The sequence below is a fragment of the Schistocerca americana genome, chromosome 10, assembly GCF_021461395.2.
Source record: "Schistocerca americana isolate TAMUIC-IGC-003095 chromosome 10, iqSchAmer2.1, whole genome shotgun sequence".
In the NCBI taxonomy this organism is placed as follows: domain Eukaryota; kingdom Metazoa; phylum Arthropoda; class Insecta; order Orthoptera; family Acrididae; genus Schistocerca; species Schistocerca americana.
In genome coordinates this window covers 172,835,300-172,849,012 of record NC_060128.1, presented here as the reverse complement: position 1 = coordinate 172,849,012, position 13,713 = coordinate 172,835,300, and the positions used below count along the sequence as shown (strand labels likewise).

Sequence of the window (13,713 nt, the reverse complement as noted above, 5' to 3'; positions counted from 1 at the left end):
GAACAGTACTCAAGAATCGGTCGAATAGGCGTCCTGTAAGCCACTTTCTTCATGGATGAGTTAAATTTCCTTAAGATTACTCCTGTGAATAGGCCTTACATTTGCTTTTGCTACTATGTGTTTATCCAGTCATACTGCTTAACATTGCACTGGATAGTTACTCCCAGATACTTTATGGTAGATATTGTTTCCAGCAATGTGTCATATTTCTTCACGTTCGGGGTCAACCGCCAGAGCCTGGACGTCATTCCGCTACTTGCTACGTCATTCCGCATCTTCTGCGAACAGCTTTAAAGAGCTTGCGATGCTTTCTACTAGATCATTTATTCACTTTGTAAACAGTGACAGTCCTATCACATCCTTGGGGTACCCCGGAAATTACTCCGATAATTACTTTTAAAACAGTCCCCTTTGTTCCGTTAAGAGAGACGTGTTCAGATGCATCTGCAAAGAAGTTGTGGACCCTAGTCGCATATCAGATCCGAAGGTTGGCAAGTTTGTATTTTTTCACTAAACCGTATTGCTGGTCAGTGTCAAATGCCTTGCTGAAGCCATGGGATACGATATCAAACTGAGCGCTATAGCGCTATGGATCTAATGGAGAAACAGAGCGAGGTAAGTTTAGCAAGATCTCTGTTTGCGGAACACAGGATGATTTTTCTAGAGGAGATTTTCCTTCTCCGAAAACGTCATAATCTTGAATGTAAAACATGCTCCATAATTCTACAACAGATTGCCGTCAACCATGTTGTTGTTGCGGTCCAGAGACTGTTTTGATGCAGCTCTCCATGCTACTCTATCCCGTGCAAGCTTCTTCATCTCCCAGTACCTGCAATCTACATCCTTCTGAATCTGTTTAGTGTATGCATCCCTTGGTCTCCCTCTACGATTTTTACCCTCCACGCTACCCTCCAATACTAAATTGGTGATCCCTTGATGCCTCAGAATATGCCCTACCAACCGATCCCTTCTTCTAGTCAAGTTGTGCCACAATTTTCTCTACTCTCCAATTCTGTTCAATACCTCCGCATTAGTTATGTGATCTACCCATCTAATCTTCAGCATTCTTCTGTAGCACCACATTTCGAAAGTTTCTATTCTCTTCTTGTCTAAACTATTTATCGTCCAAGTTTCACTTCCATATATGACTATACTCCATACAAATACTTTCAGAAACGATTTCCTGACACTTAAATCTATACTCGATGTTAACAAATTTTTCTTCTTCGGAAACGCTTTCCTTGCCACTGCCAGTCTACATTTTATATCTTCTCTACTTCGACCATCATCAGTTATTTTGCTCCCCAAATAGCAAAACACCTTTACTACTTTCAGCGTCTCATTTCCTAATCTAATTCCCTCAGCATCACCCGATTTAATTCGACTACATTCCATTATTCTCGTTTTGCTTTTGTTGATTTTCATCTTATTTCCTCCTTTCAAGACATTGTCCATTCAGTTCAACTGCTCTTCCAAGTCCTTTGCTGTCTCTGACAGAATTACAATGTCATCGGCGAACCTCAAAGTTTTTATTTCTTCTCCATGGATTTTAATACCTACTCCGAATTTTTCTTTTGTTTCCTTTACTGCTTGCTCAATATACATATTGAATAACATCGGGGAGAGGCTACAACCCTGTCTCACTCCCTTCCCAACCACTGCTTCCCTTTCATGCCCCTCACTCTTATAACTGCCATCTGCTTTCTGTACAAATTGTAAATAGCCTTTCGCTCCCAATATTTTACCCTTGCTGCCTTCAGAATTTGAAAGAGAGTATTCCAGTCAACATTGTCAAAAGCTTTCTCTAAGTCCACAAATGCTAGAAACGTAGGTTTGCCTTTCCCTAATCTAGCTTCTAAGGTAAATCGTAGGGTCAGTATTGCCTCAGATGTTCCAACACTTCTACGAAATCCAAACTGATCTTCCCTGAGGTCGGCTTCTACCAGGTTTTCCATTCGTCTGTAAAGAATTCGTGTTAGTATTTTGCAGCCATGACTTATTAAACTGATAGTTCGGTAATTTTCACATCTGTCAACACCGGCTTTCTTTGGGATTGGAATTATTATGTTCTGCTTGACGTCTGAGGGTATTTCGCCTGTCTCATACTTATTGCTCACCAGATGTTAGAGGTTTGTTAGGCCTGGCTCTCCCAAGACTGTTAGTAGTTCTAATGGAATGTTGTCTACTCCCGGGCCCTTGTTTCGACTTAGGTGTTTCAGTGCTCTGTCAAATTCTTCTCCTATTTCATCTTCATCTACATTCTCTTCCATTTCTATAATATTGTCCTCAAGAACATCGCCCTTGTATATCCCTCTATATACTCCTTCCACCTTTCTGCTTTCCCTTCTTTGCTTAGAACTGGGTTTCCATATGAGCTCTTGATGTTCATGCAAGTGGTTCTCTTTTCTCCAAAGGTTTAATTAATTTTCCTGTAGGCCGTATCTATCTGACCCCTAGTGATATGCGCCTCTACATCCTTACGTATGTCCTCTAGCCATGCCTGCTTAGCCATTTTGCACTTCCTGTCGATCTCATTTTTGAGACGTTTGTATTCCTTTTTTGCCTGCTACATTTACTGCATTTTTATATTTTCTCCTTTCATCAATTAAATTTAATATCTTTTCTGTTACCCAAGGATTTCTATTAGCCTTCGTCAACCATATAGGCCAATAATTATGTGCATCTGTCTTACGACTTCTTCATACAGTGAATAAGCTCCGGTATGTATCCTTCATTGCTGCAGCTACCTACGATAAACTGTTGCCACAATGGAAGCGATTTCTTTCGCATTGTGTTTGCAGAATCTTATAGGTATCCCATTTGGTCCTGTCGCCTTTCCACTACTAAGCGATTGTAGTTGCTTTTCTATGCCGTGATTGGTTACGTCTGTATCTACCATTGCGATGTTTGTTCGATGATTGAGGGGAGGAACAGTGTTACGATCTTCCGCAGTGAAATACACTCCTGGAAATGGAAAAAAGAACACATTGACACCGGTGTGTCCGACCCACCATACTTGCTCCGGACACTGCGAGAGGGCTGTACAAGCAATGATCACACGCACGGCACAGCGGACACACCAGGAACCGCGGTGTTGGCCGTCGAATGGCGCTAGCTGCGCAGCATTTGTGCACCGCCGCCGTCAGTGTCAGCCAGTTTGCCGTGGCATACGGAGCTCCATCGCAGTCTTTAACACTGGTAGCATGCCGCGACAGCGTGAACGTGAACCGTATGTGCAGTTGACGGACTTTGAGCGAGGGCGTATAGTGGGCATGCGGGAGGCCGGGTGGACGTACCGCCGAATTGCTCAACACGTGGGGCGTGAGGTCTCCACAGTACATCGATGTTGTCGCCAGTGGTCGGCGGAAGGTGCACGTGCCCGTCGACCTGGGACCGGACCGCAGCGACGCACGGATGCACGCCAAGACCGTAGGATCCTACGCAGTGCCGTAGGGGACCGCACCGCCACTTCCCAGGAAATTAGAGACACTGTTGCTCCTGGGGTATCGGCGAGGACCATTCGCAACCGTCTCCATGTAGCTGGGCTACGGTCCCGCACACCGTTAGGCCGTCTTCCGCTCACGCCCCAACATCGTGCAGCCCGCCTCCAGTGGTGTCGCGACAGGCGTGAATGGAGGGACGAATGGAGACGTGTCGTCTTCAGCGATGAGAGTCGCTTCTGCCTTGGTGCCAATGATGGTCGTATGCGTGTTTGGCGCCGTGCAGGTGAGCGCCACAATCAGGACTGCATACGACCGAGGCACACAGGGCCAACACCAGGCATCATGGTGTGGGGAGCGATCTCCTACACTGGCCGTACACCACTGGTGATCGTCGAGGGGACACTGAATAGTGCACGGTACATCCAAACCGTCATCGAACCCATCGTTCTACCATTCCTAGACCGGCAAGGGAACTTGCTGTTCCAACAGGACAATGCACGTCCGCATGTATCCCGTGCCATCCAACGTGCTCTAGAAGTCTACCCTGGCCAGCAAGATCTCCGGATCTGTCCCCCATTGAGCATGTTTGGGACTGGATGAAGCGTCGTCTCACGCGGTCTGCACGTCCAGCACGAACGCTGGTCCAACTGAGGCGCCAGGTGGAAATGGCATGGCAAGCCGTTCCACAGGACTACATCCAGCATCTCTACGATCGTCTCCATGGGAGAATAGCAGCCTGCATTGCTGCGAAAGGTGGATATACACTGTACTAGTGCCGACATTGTGCATGCTCTGTTGCCTGTGTCTATGTGCCTGTGGTTCTGTCAGTGTGATCATGTGATGTATCTGACCCCAGGAATGTGTCAATAAAGTTTCCCCTTCCTGGGAGAATGAATTCACGGTGTTCTTATTTCAATTTCCAGGAGCGTAATTTCGAAAGACTGAATTGAGTATATCGGTGCTCTCTCTTTTACCTTCTGTTTCGGTGCTAGTAAGGTCACTGAGTGAGAGAATAATTGAGGGTTTCGAACCCCTTATTGATTTTACGTAAGACCAGACTCTCTCAGGGTTTTTACTTTCAGAGTCAATGAACGCTTCTCTCATTGCTCCCCTTACGGTCATTTTCACTTCGTTCAGTTTTTGATTGTCAGCTAAGTTTCGGTCTTGAACCAGTGAAGAAGCTTTCTTTGCTCACGTAGCAGTTTTTTAATACGGATACTGAACCACGGTGGGTCTTTCCCGTCTCCCAAGACCTTGCTCGAAACACTCTTGTCTAAGGCGTATTGAACGATGCTTCTGAATTTTTTTACATTTCGAATTTTTTACATTTGTGCTCCATATCTTCGTCCTCAGCACTGAATATTTGATTATGATTGCTCATATACTCTGCAATTTGTATCTTATCACTCTTGCCAGGCAAAAATCTTTTCCTACCTTCCATAACATTCCTTGCAAAACCCGTAGCCATAGTTGGTATCACAGCTGTATGATAACTGATACACTGCTCTACGTTAACTGACTAGATAGGTTCAGGTCTGTTTCTTACCAGAAGGACTAAGACGTTATCTTTACGAGTTGATTTTCTAATTATCTGCTCGAAGTGATTTGCGGACAAGACATTCTGAACAATATCACACGAACCCCTGTCTCTGGCATCAGTTTTGATGGAATGACTTTCTCAGTCCATACCCGGCAAGTTGATGTCACTCCTATTACAACGATATATCAAAAGTATCGATACCTACTCATATCGATGCTTTTTTAAATTTTTATGCCTGAAGCTATTGGACAAAGCAACTCCCAGTACCAATAAAGAATACAGTCACTGCAAAATACATTCAGCCCCTTAAGAATGGAATCCTAAAGCCCTGTTCACACAACAAATAAATTAAATTGTCTTACCTCTAAAGTAGCAACGGAGTAACGTATATATTATGGTCTCTCATAAAAGATATGAATATGCTAACTACAGGCTCAGCAGTGTTAAATGCTGGCCATACTTGAAATGCACTTGAAATTCTTTTGGCTGATAAAAGAGAGCATTCAAAATAATTCAACTTCTTTAAAAATTGTATGACCTGGACTGGGAGGCGGTACTGATTATGGTGAATTACTAACACTCAGTTTTTTTAGCAAAATTACATTGCAAGTTAAGTTTGGCTTTTCAAAAACATCTGACAATTGAAGCAACAATACCCAAAATTGATTCACAAACAATGAGATTTGAACAGCAAGTACCATTTAACTTCATTAATCCAACATAAATGCAAATCATCAAATTACACATAGCTCTGTTAACATGTCTTAAAAGCATTACTAATGGAAATGTTTAGCTAGCGTGTTTCCCAAAACAGTTTATGTACATTCTGTGGTTACTCAACAATTACAAATAATCAGCCAATTCACCTATAGTATCGCGCTGGCAAAAACAGAAATCGTAATTATTTAACACGTTTACCTTATTTCCATGAGGACTTCTGCTTCCATGTTCAACAATATTGACATACCTACATTAACCTAACTCTTGGTGGCTTCACAAGCGCACCAGAGAAACTGCCTACTCCATCGTCTTTCCCTCACACGCAGCTACCTACGACTGTGCGCCAAGCGCTCTCCAACAAAGCAGTATCTTTGGCTCTGCAGTCGCGCGTAGTCAGCGATCCACATTATCGAGCCTACCAGAGACATTCATCGTTTATAGTATCCTAGTTTCACTTTAATTTATTAATATCCTTATCTCATTCTGGTGCCACAAACAAGTGTGCCTCAGTATACTCCTTTCAATATCACTATCTCATGACTTGTCACATCAGTGTATATTAACTGCATGTCTGCAATAATGCGTGAAGGGTAATGATCCAGTTCATTATATGCAATGTGTATGAACGAACCTCAACTACGATATTAACTACATTAAATGTTTTCGCAGTTGCGGACAATCGTCAGATGCATAAGGCAAGGACGACAACAGAAATTTGTGGAAACGACGAGATGTTGAAGTTTGGGTCTGGCCGTGAATCGAGTTCGTATAGCCCAGTGGTAAAAGGTGGCTGCTCACGTAAAGTGGGAAATTTGGGTTCGAGTCCCGGTCTGGAAAGAATGCATGTCCGAAGGAACATAGCATCGTTCTTTTTAACAACACAGACACTGCAATATGGTGATACTAGTTAGCGGTTTGTGTAGGTATGATAGGCAACCAGAAGATTTTTGAATTCGGTATGATGTGTTGCAGGTTCATCATGAGGTGGAGATGTTCTAGAAAAATTATTTTCTGGATCATGTGAGAACAGCTATTTGCACCAGCACCACCGCCCTAGCGTCTAGCTGCACATGGTACAGAAAACAGCCCCAGTCCGACGATGAACCTGCAATGCTTTTTAACTTGTCTATAGAAATAAAAGTCGCGTAATATGTTTTAATTATAAAAATTAGTAATCAGCGATATAACATTGGCAATTCAATGAAAATTCATGTAAATAGACTCGTCGTTTCATCATATTAAACTCAAATGTAATTTTTTACGAAATACGAGTATAATGAGCAGTGTTGAAACAAGGAAAAAACAGTGGGACTCAATCCAGCGATCCACCGATTACGGACCTATTAATTCTCCCTCTCCCTCCCTCCCCCCCTCCCACCTTCCCCCTTTTCTCCTCCCCCTCTCCGCCCTCACCCCCCTCCCCCGCCCCCGCTCCCCCCTCCACCTCTCCCCCTCCCCCCACTTGTCCATAATGCCCAGTCCCACTCGATTCACTCTTTTCCTGAACTTTTCAAGGAGATATATATATATATATATATTGGTTGACAGTTTGTCCTGATGAGAAATGCTTTATGCACATACCGATATTGTCAAAAAAGTAAATGAGCGTAGTTAATCTTTCATTTGCTCATTAGAAATTTTTTTCGGTCGTAAAGATGTCTCAGTGTGCCACTCTCACTTTGCCGATTTGTCTCACACTTGTTATAAAAATCCAGGAATCGTCTTCTCTGACCATTCGTGGTCACTGGCAGTCCTCCAAAGAAGATCAACACAGACGTTTCTTCGACTGTCCTGCTCAGTTTTGAGGCCTTTTAGCATCATTTTGGCACGAACCGTTCATATTTGAAAAACGTCGGTCAAAATTTGACGTATGGCGAAAGCGATAAAAAAAAATAATTACCCATCATTCTTACTGTTAATCGTCAGTCTCATCTCACAAGAGCCTACACACGTTTGACGTTTTAGTCCGTGTTTGAAGCACTCCCTGAGCGAGGTTCATCTTCAGCGTGTTCTCGGTCTTCCAAAAGTGATTTGTTTCACCGAAAATTTTGTGCTCTCGATAAGTAATGTCCCCCATAGGCCAGTTTCAACTGTTCAGAGATCAAACTAGCGGATTTCTCAAGCTTAACGCACAACTTGACGGCATAACGTTTCCCTAAATGCCGCTGTTCCATTTCCGTAACACAAACAAAAACACAACTTCACTGAAGGCACTCGCAAAATCATGTAATGGCTGTACGGAGCTGAAACTCGGAATGAGCATCTGGAAGGAATGAACACACCTATCTACACGATTCGAACAACACAGCATTGTCAGATCGCTCGCAGTGTTGTCAATCTCATTATTTTTCCCTCGTACCTCGTAGGGTCAAGTGGATGGTTGCGGCAGTTATTCAGAGGTGAAGAGGTTTGTACACTAGGGTGAAGAGATCCATTAGGCAAGTTGGGGTGTTGTTTTGTTGGAGGAGACCAGACAGCGAGGTCATCGGTCTCATCGGATTAGGCAAGGATGCGGAAGGAAGTCGCCCTTGTCCTTTGAAAGGAACCATCCCGGCATTTGCCTGGAGCGATTTAGGGAAATCACGGAAAACCTAAATCAGGATAGCCGGACGCGGGAGTGAACCGTCGTCCTCCCGAACGCGACTCCACATTACGCAAGTCTTCGCTTTGAAGACCACAACTAGAACATACCTTCCGCATACTTCCTGTTAATAAGCGGTTAGAGTCGACAGTAGGTACTTTAGTACTGGAGTGCGAGTTTCGCAATATTCGCAGGAGAGCTTCTGTGAAGTTTGGAAGGTAGGAGATGAGGTGCAGGTGGAGTTAAAGCTGTGGATGGCCTGTGATTCGTGCCTGGGTAGCTAAGTTGGTAGAGCACTTGCCCCCGAAAGGCGAAGGTCCCGAGTTAGAGTCTAGGTCAGGCACACAGTTTTAATTTGCCAGGAAGTTTCATATCAGTGCACACTCCCCCGCAGAGTGAAAATTTCATTCTGGAAGGGTAAGTTATCAAAGCCAGCTTCTATATCAGAGCTGTAATTGTTTCAAAATCCTTAACTTGGTACATAAATCTGATGAATTGCTGACATGATAACCGCATTTTTCTCTTCACGTACTTTTGGCACTCTGGGCAGAACAACTCATTAACTACATGTATGCAACACCCTGTAACGAGTAATGCCCCGATTCGTCAAATCCATTGAGGATGAGGATCCTCAACTGTGATTTAAAATGGCTATTTGTTTATGTGTGATATGCAGCCAGTCGCTATTTTGAACCTGATAATATGTGCTGTACAGTTAACTGTATTTCGAAGCACTGCATCCGTATCATGAGTAGGAGGTGATATGGAAGATTGTTTTCTGGACCATACACAGACTATTATATTGCGAGCATCCACCTGCAGACGGTCCAGAAAATTACTTCATTGTAACACCCCCATCAATTGATGAACTGCGGTGACCCGAATACTATCTGATGGCACAATAAATGGTGGCAAGTTAAAAGCGACTTGTTACATATCACAGCCAAAGGAACGGCCTAACAGTGCCCCATACTGGACAAATAAATATCGAATAGTATGAAACGTCCCCTTTGAACAATTATACAAGACTGTGCTTAAACTGACACACAATATTTTTTTTAGCGCAACGCAACCTGACTTTCAAAAATCCTACAAAAGAATGGCCCTGACTAACATTAAACTATACCTTTCACAAATCACTTACCTCACAAAAATCTTCGCTACTCAAGCTACTGCAACACAGCGAGCGCCACTACTGCCAGCTAAATAAAAGATTCAAACTACTGAAGGCACTAACTACTGATAGGGATAGTTAGCAAATGAAAGATATTAATAGAGAACAAACAATGTATTTACCTTGATATCATCATGTATAAATATAGCAGTTCATGACAAATTACAAATCTCCGCCATCTCTCTCCCCACATCCACCACTGCTGGCGGCTCACCTCCAACTGCGCAACGCTACGCGCTGTTCACAGCCAGCTGCCTAACACTACAATGGCGAGTATTACAACAATGCAAAGCAGCCACAGACTGCACACAGCACAGCCAGTGATTTTCATACAGAGGTGGCGTTACCAATAAAAAAAACCTAAACAGCCTACTTACATAGAGAAAACATAAACAGCCTACTTACATAGAGAAAACATAAACAGCCTACTTACATAGAGAAAACATAAACAGCCTACTTACAATAGTTGCGATTAAAATCAGCCTTGATCACAAATTTATTTATTCTGGTAACCGGTTTCGACCACGCCCATGGTCACCTTAGGACCTACAAGTCAAATACGTCTGATCATACATTAAAGAAAATTATATAAAACTACAAAGCTATAAAACGATGAATTACCAAAATGCTGTATGAGCAGGAGCCCTCTTCTGGTGGTAAATCACTGCTAGATAGAACATGTCTTGCTTATGTACTGGAGGCTCCGCCCACTTTTACAGAATATCATCGCTAACCAATGGGTAAAAGTCAAATAACAACGTAAAATTTCGTAATTAAAAAACAGTAACAAGAATGAAAAATAAAACTACATGGAACTTAGCTGGTTCAACAGCTATTGCCAGATAAAATATGTAGAAATATTAAACATATAATATATGTATGAAGACAGTAACTGTTCCCGAAAGGACAGATTACTGTTGTTGACCGTGCAGCTTTTCCCTGGAATAAATTATGACTAACTGAAATCCTCAGCTGCCGACAGGTGTTGTTCATATACCTCGATGTGGACAGCTGAAAATGTGTGCCCCGACCGGGACTCGAACCAGGGATCTCCTGCTTACATGGCAGACGCTTTATCCATCTGAGCCACCGAGGATACAGATGAATAGCGCGACTGCAGGGACTTATCCCTTGCATGCTCCCAGTAAGACTCACATTCCCAACTGTCCACAATTCTACATATGTAATGTACCCTTATAGACATTTGCCCATTCACTCATTACTCGCGTACGCTTTGGCGATTCCCGTAAGAGTTTGGGCAACCTGTGCGGATTCGCACACACGAAGGTCAATGGCTGGGTAGCCTTTATATGTATGAAGACAGTAACTGTTCCCGAAAGAACGGATTACTGTTGTTGACCGTGCAGCTTTTCCCTGGAATAAATGATGACTCTTACGGGAATCACCAAAGCGTGCGCGAGTAATGAGTGAATGGGCAAATGTCTATAAGGGTACATTACATATGTAGAATTGTGGACAGTTGGGAATGTGAGTCTCACTGGGAGCGTGCAAGGGTTAAGTCCCTGCAGTCGCGCTATTCACCTGTCTCCTCGGTGGCCCAGATGGATAGAGCGTCTGCCAAGGAAGCAGGAGATCCCGGGTTCGAGTCCCGGTCGCGGCACACATTTTCGGCTGTTCACATAGAGCTATATGAACAACACCTGTCGGCAGCTGAGGGTTTCAGTGTGTAAGAAGAGACATCCATTTGTATAGATTATTCGATATACAATAATAAGTTCTTGCAGATGAAAACTGAGACAGTAATAGAGACGGCACAGTACTGCCTATGACGCTTCTACATATATTGCAAATTTTACATGTGACAATATTAAACGGCATTGCTATGTTTTAATTGCTAGTCTTATAAAGAAAAACATAGTTAAAGTATAAAAAATAGTGCTAGAAGACCAAGAATAAAACAATGCCAGTTTAAGGTACGGAATTAGCAGGTACCTGTGACAAACATTGAAGCAGGTGACATGCAATTACGGGTCCATGAAGTATATGTACAAAATTATATATATAACAGTTTATATTAATTTCTGTTTCTTTGTAAAATGTAAGCAGTGACAGACTCCATCATAGTCAGACCCCCAAGCTATGGAGAATACTTCTCAAGGCAGCGCTACCAATGTCTATCCCACGAACATAATGCTGAATGTGTACGTATTTTCTTAGTGTGAAACTGGGAGGTTCACTCGATTTAGTAAACTCTTAGTGCAAGCTAATACGCAACGTTCCTTCATCACTTACTCAAGACAGGAGCAGAAATTGTCACTGTTGGTGCAGACAAACTCCCTCGCAGTTGAGTTAAAGTATAATAAGGACAGCTATACTGCCTGCCCCCACGTATGGCTTCGCTGCAGGAGCCCTTTCAGGTGGAGCCCTCTGGGTAAATTTCCTGCCTCAGCAACACAGTTAGACCGAATGAGACCGGTGATGCTGTAATGTAACATATCACATATGAAAAAAAGTTGTTATTTTAAAGCCTAAAACCCTGTTCAATTATTGCTAAATGCGACATAATCCGATCTAAAGTGACCTTATCGTACTGAATCCTAGAAATCTTACTGATCAGCAACGACAAGACTGTCACAAATTCGACTCCACAACCAAATGTCAAATAATCTTCGATTCTACTGGGATGATTTTGCTTTTTGTGCTTAAAAATTCTCTCGCAGTTAAAATGTAGCACTGCTTTTTATATTATTGTCAGCATGCGTCGCACGCGAGTGATAGGTGTTAAGTGATATGGTAGTTCCATTAAATTTGTGCAAGCTGCAGCTTATGATACTATAACAGCGTACAGACGAGCCACGCTAGCATGGACAAGCGGAAACCAGTACCATGTAATTATTTCCCCTCTTCCTCAAAGAAAGTGCGAAAAAGGTGGCACAAGATTCGAAAACCTGCGGACGACAGGGATGTACGACAATTATCCCGAGAACTACACCATCGCGCTACTGAGTGGATAATCGAAAAGTGGGAAGACAGAATGAACCAGTTCGTCATACAAAGCAAAGGGGACTGAAACATTGTAAGATGTTCTCGCGAACAAAAACCACTACAGATTGCTATCGAGGGACCAGACGGCTTAGTTTTCGATCCTTTATTTAAAGCGGAAATATTTGCAGAGACTTACGAAGTGCGAAACACTGTCGACATCCCAGACACCGAAGACAATAGAACAAAGCAAAGAGTGTAAAACATCAGAAACACACCTAGTGAACAAGCACCGATACAGACGGGTCCGACTGACATCCGAAAAATAATTAGGAATTTCGGCATCAAATCAGCCCTAGGCCAAGACGGCGTAACAAATGAACAATTAAAACAGGTACGAAGAAAACTGATCGTGCTGTTAACACGAATTTTCAATGGATGTATTAGATATGAATATTACCCGACCCAGTGGAAAACATGTACATTTGTGCTAATACCAAAACCGGGTAAAGATTTAAAACTGCCCCAGAACCACCGACATGTTAGCCTCCTTCCAACCTAACACGAAGTTTTCGAGCGAGTAGTTCTAGAAAGGCTAAAACAACCACTGCTTGAGAATGAGATCATTCGACCAGGACAGTTTGCATTTCAGACCACAATATCGGCAGAGATGCAACTCCTACGGATATCCGAAAACATCGCATATAACATGAATAGGGGCTATTACACGGCAGCAGCTTTCCTAGATGTAGAGAAAGCTTTCTCTAAAGTCTGGAAAGATCACATTACCGTAAAACTACAAAATCTAAATTGCATCCCAGATCCCTACATAAAAATCATAGATCATTTTCTCTCACACAGGAAGTTCTTTGTAAAAATTGACAAACAACAATCACTCATAAAACCATTGGCAAGGAAGCACTCAAGGGTCGGTATTATCGCCGACACTTTCATAATTTATGTTAACGACATACCTCTTTTACCCATGGCAACGACGTTTCCTCAATGGGTACACCGGTTCCCGTCAGATCACCGAAGTTAAGCGCTGTCGGGCGTGGCCGGCACTTGGATGGGTGACCATCCGGGCCACCATGCGCTGTTGCCAATTTTAGGTGTGCACTCAGCCTAGTGACAGCAATTGAGGAGCTACTCGACCGCATGGTAGCGGCTACAGTCGAAGAAAACCATCATAACGACCGGGAGTGCAGTGTGCTGACCACACTCCCCTCCTATCCGCATCATCACCTGAGGATGACATGGCGGTCGAATGGTCCTAGTGGGCCACTTATGATCTGAAGACGGAGTGCTTTTC

The 13,713-nt window shown here is 43.2% G+C and overlaps 1 pseudogene; it reads left to right on the top strand.

The window, feature by feature from the left end:
* The first annotated feature begins 13,388 nt into the window (after positions 1-13,388).
* On the top strand, positions 13,389-13,506 carry LOC124552875 (annotated as a pseudogene).
* The last annotated feature ends 207 nt before the right edge of the window (positions 13,507-13,713 follow it).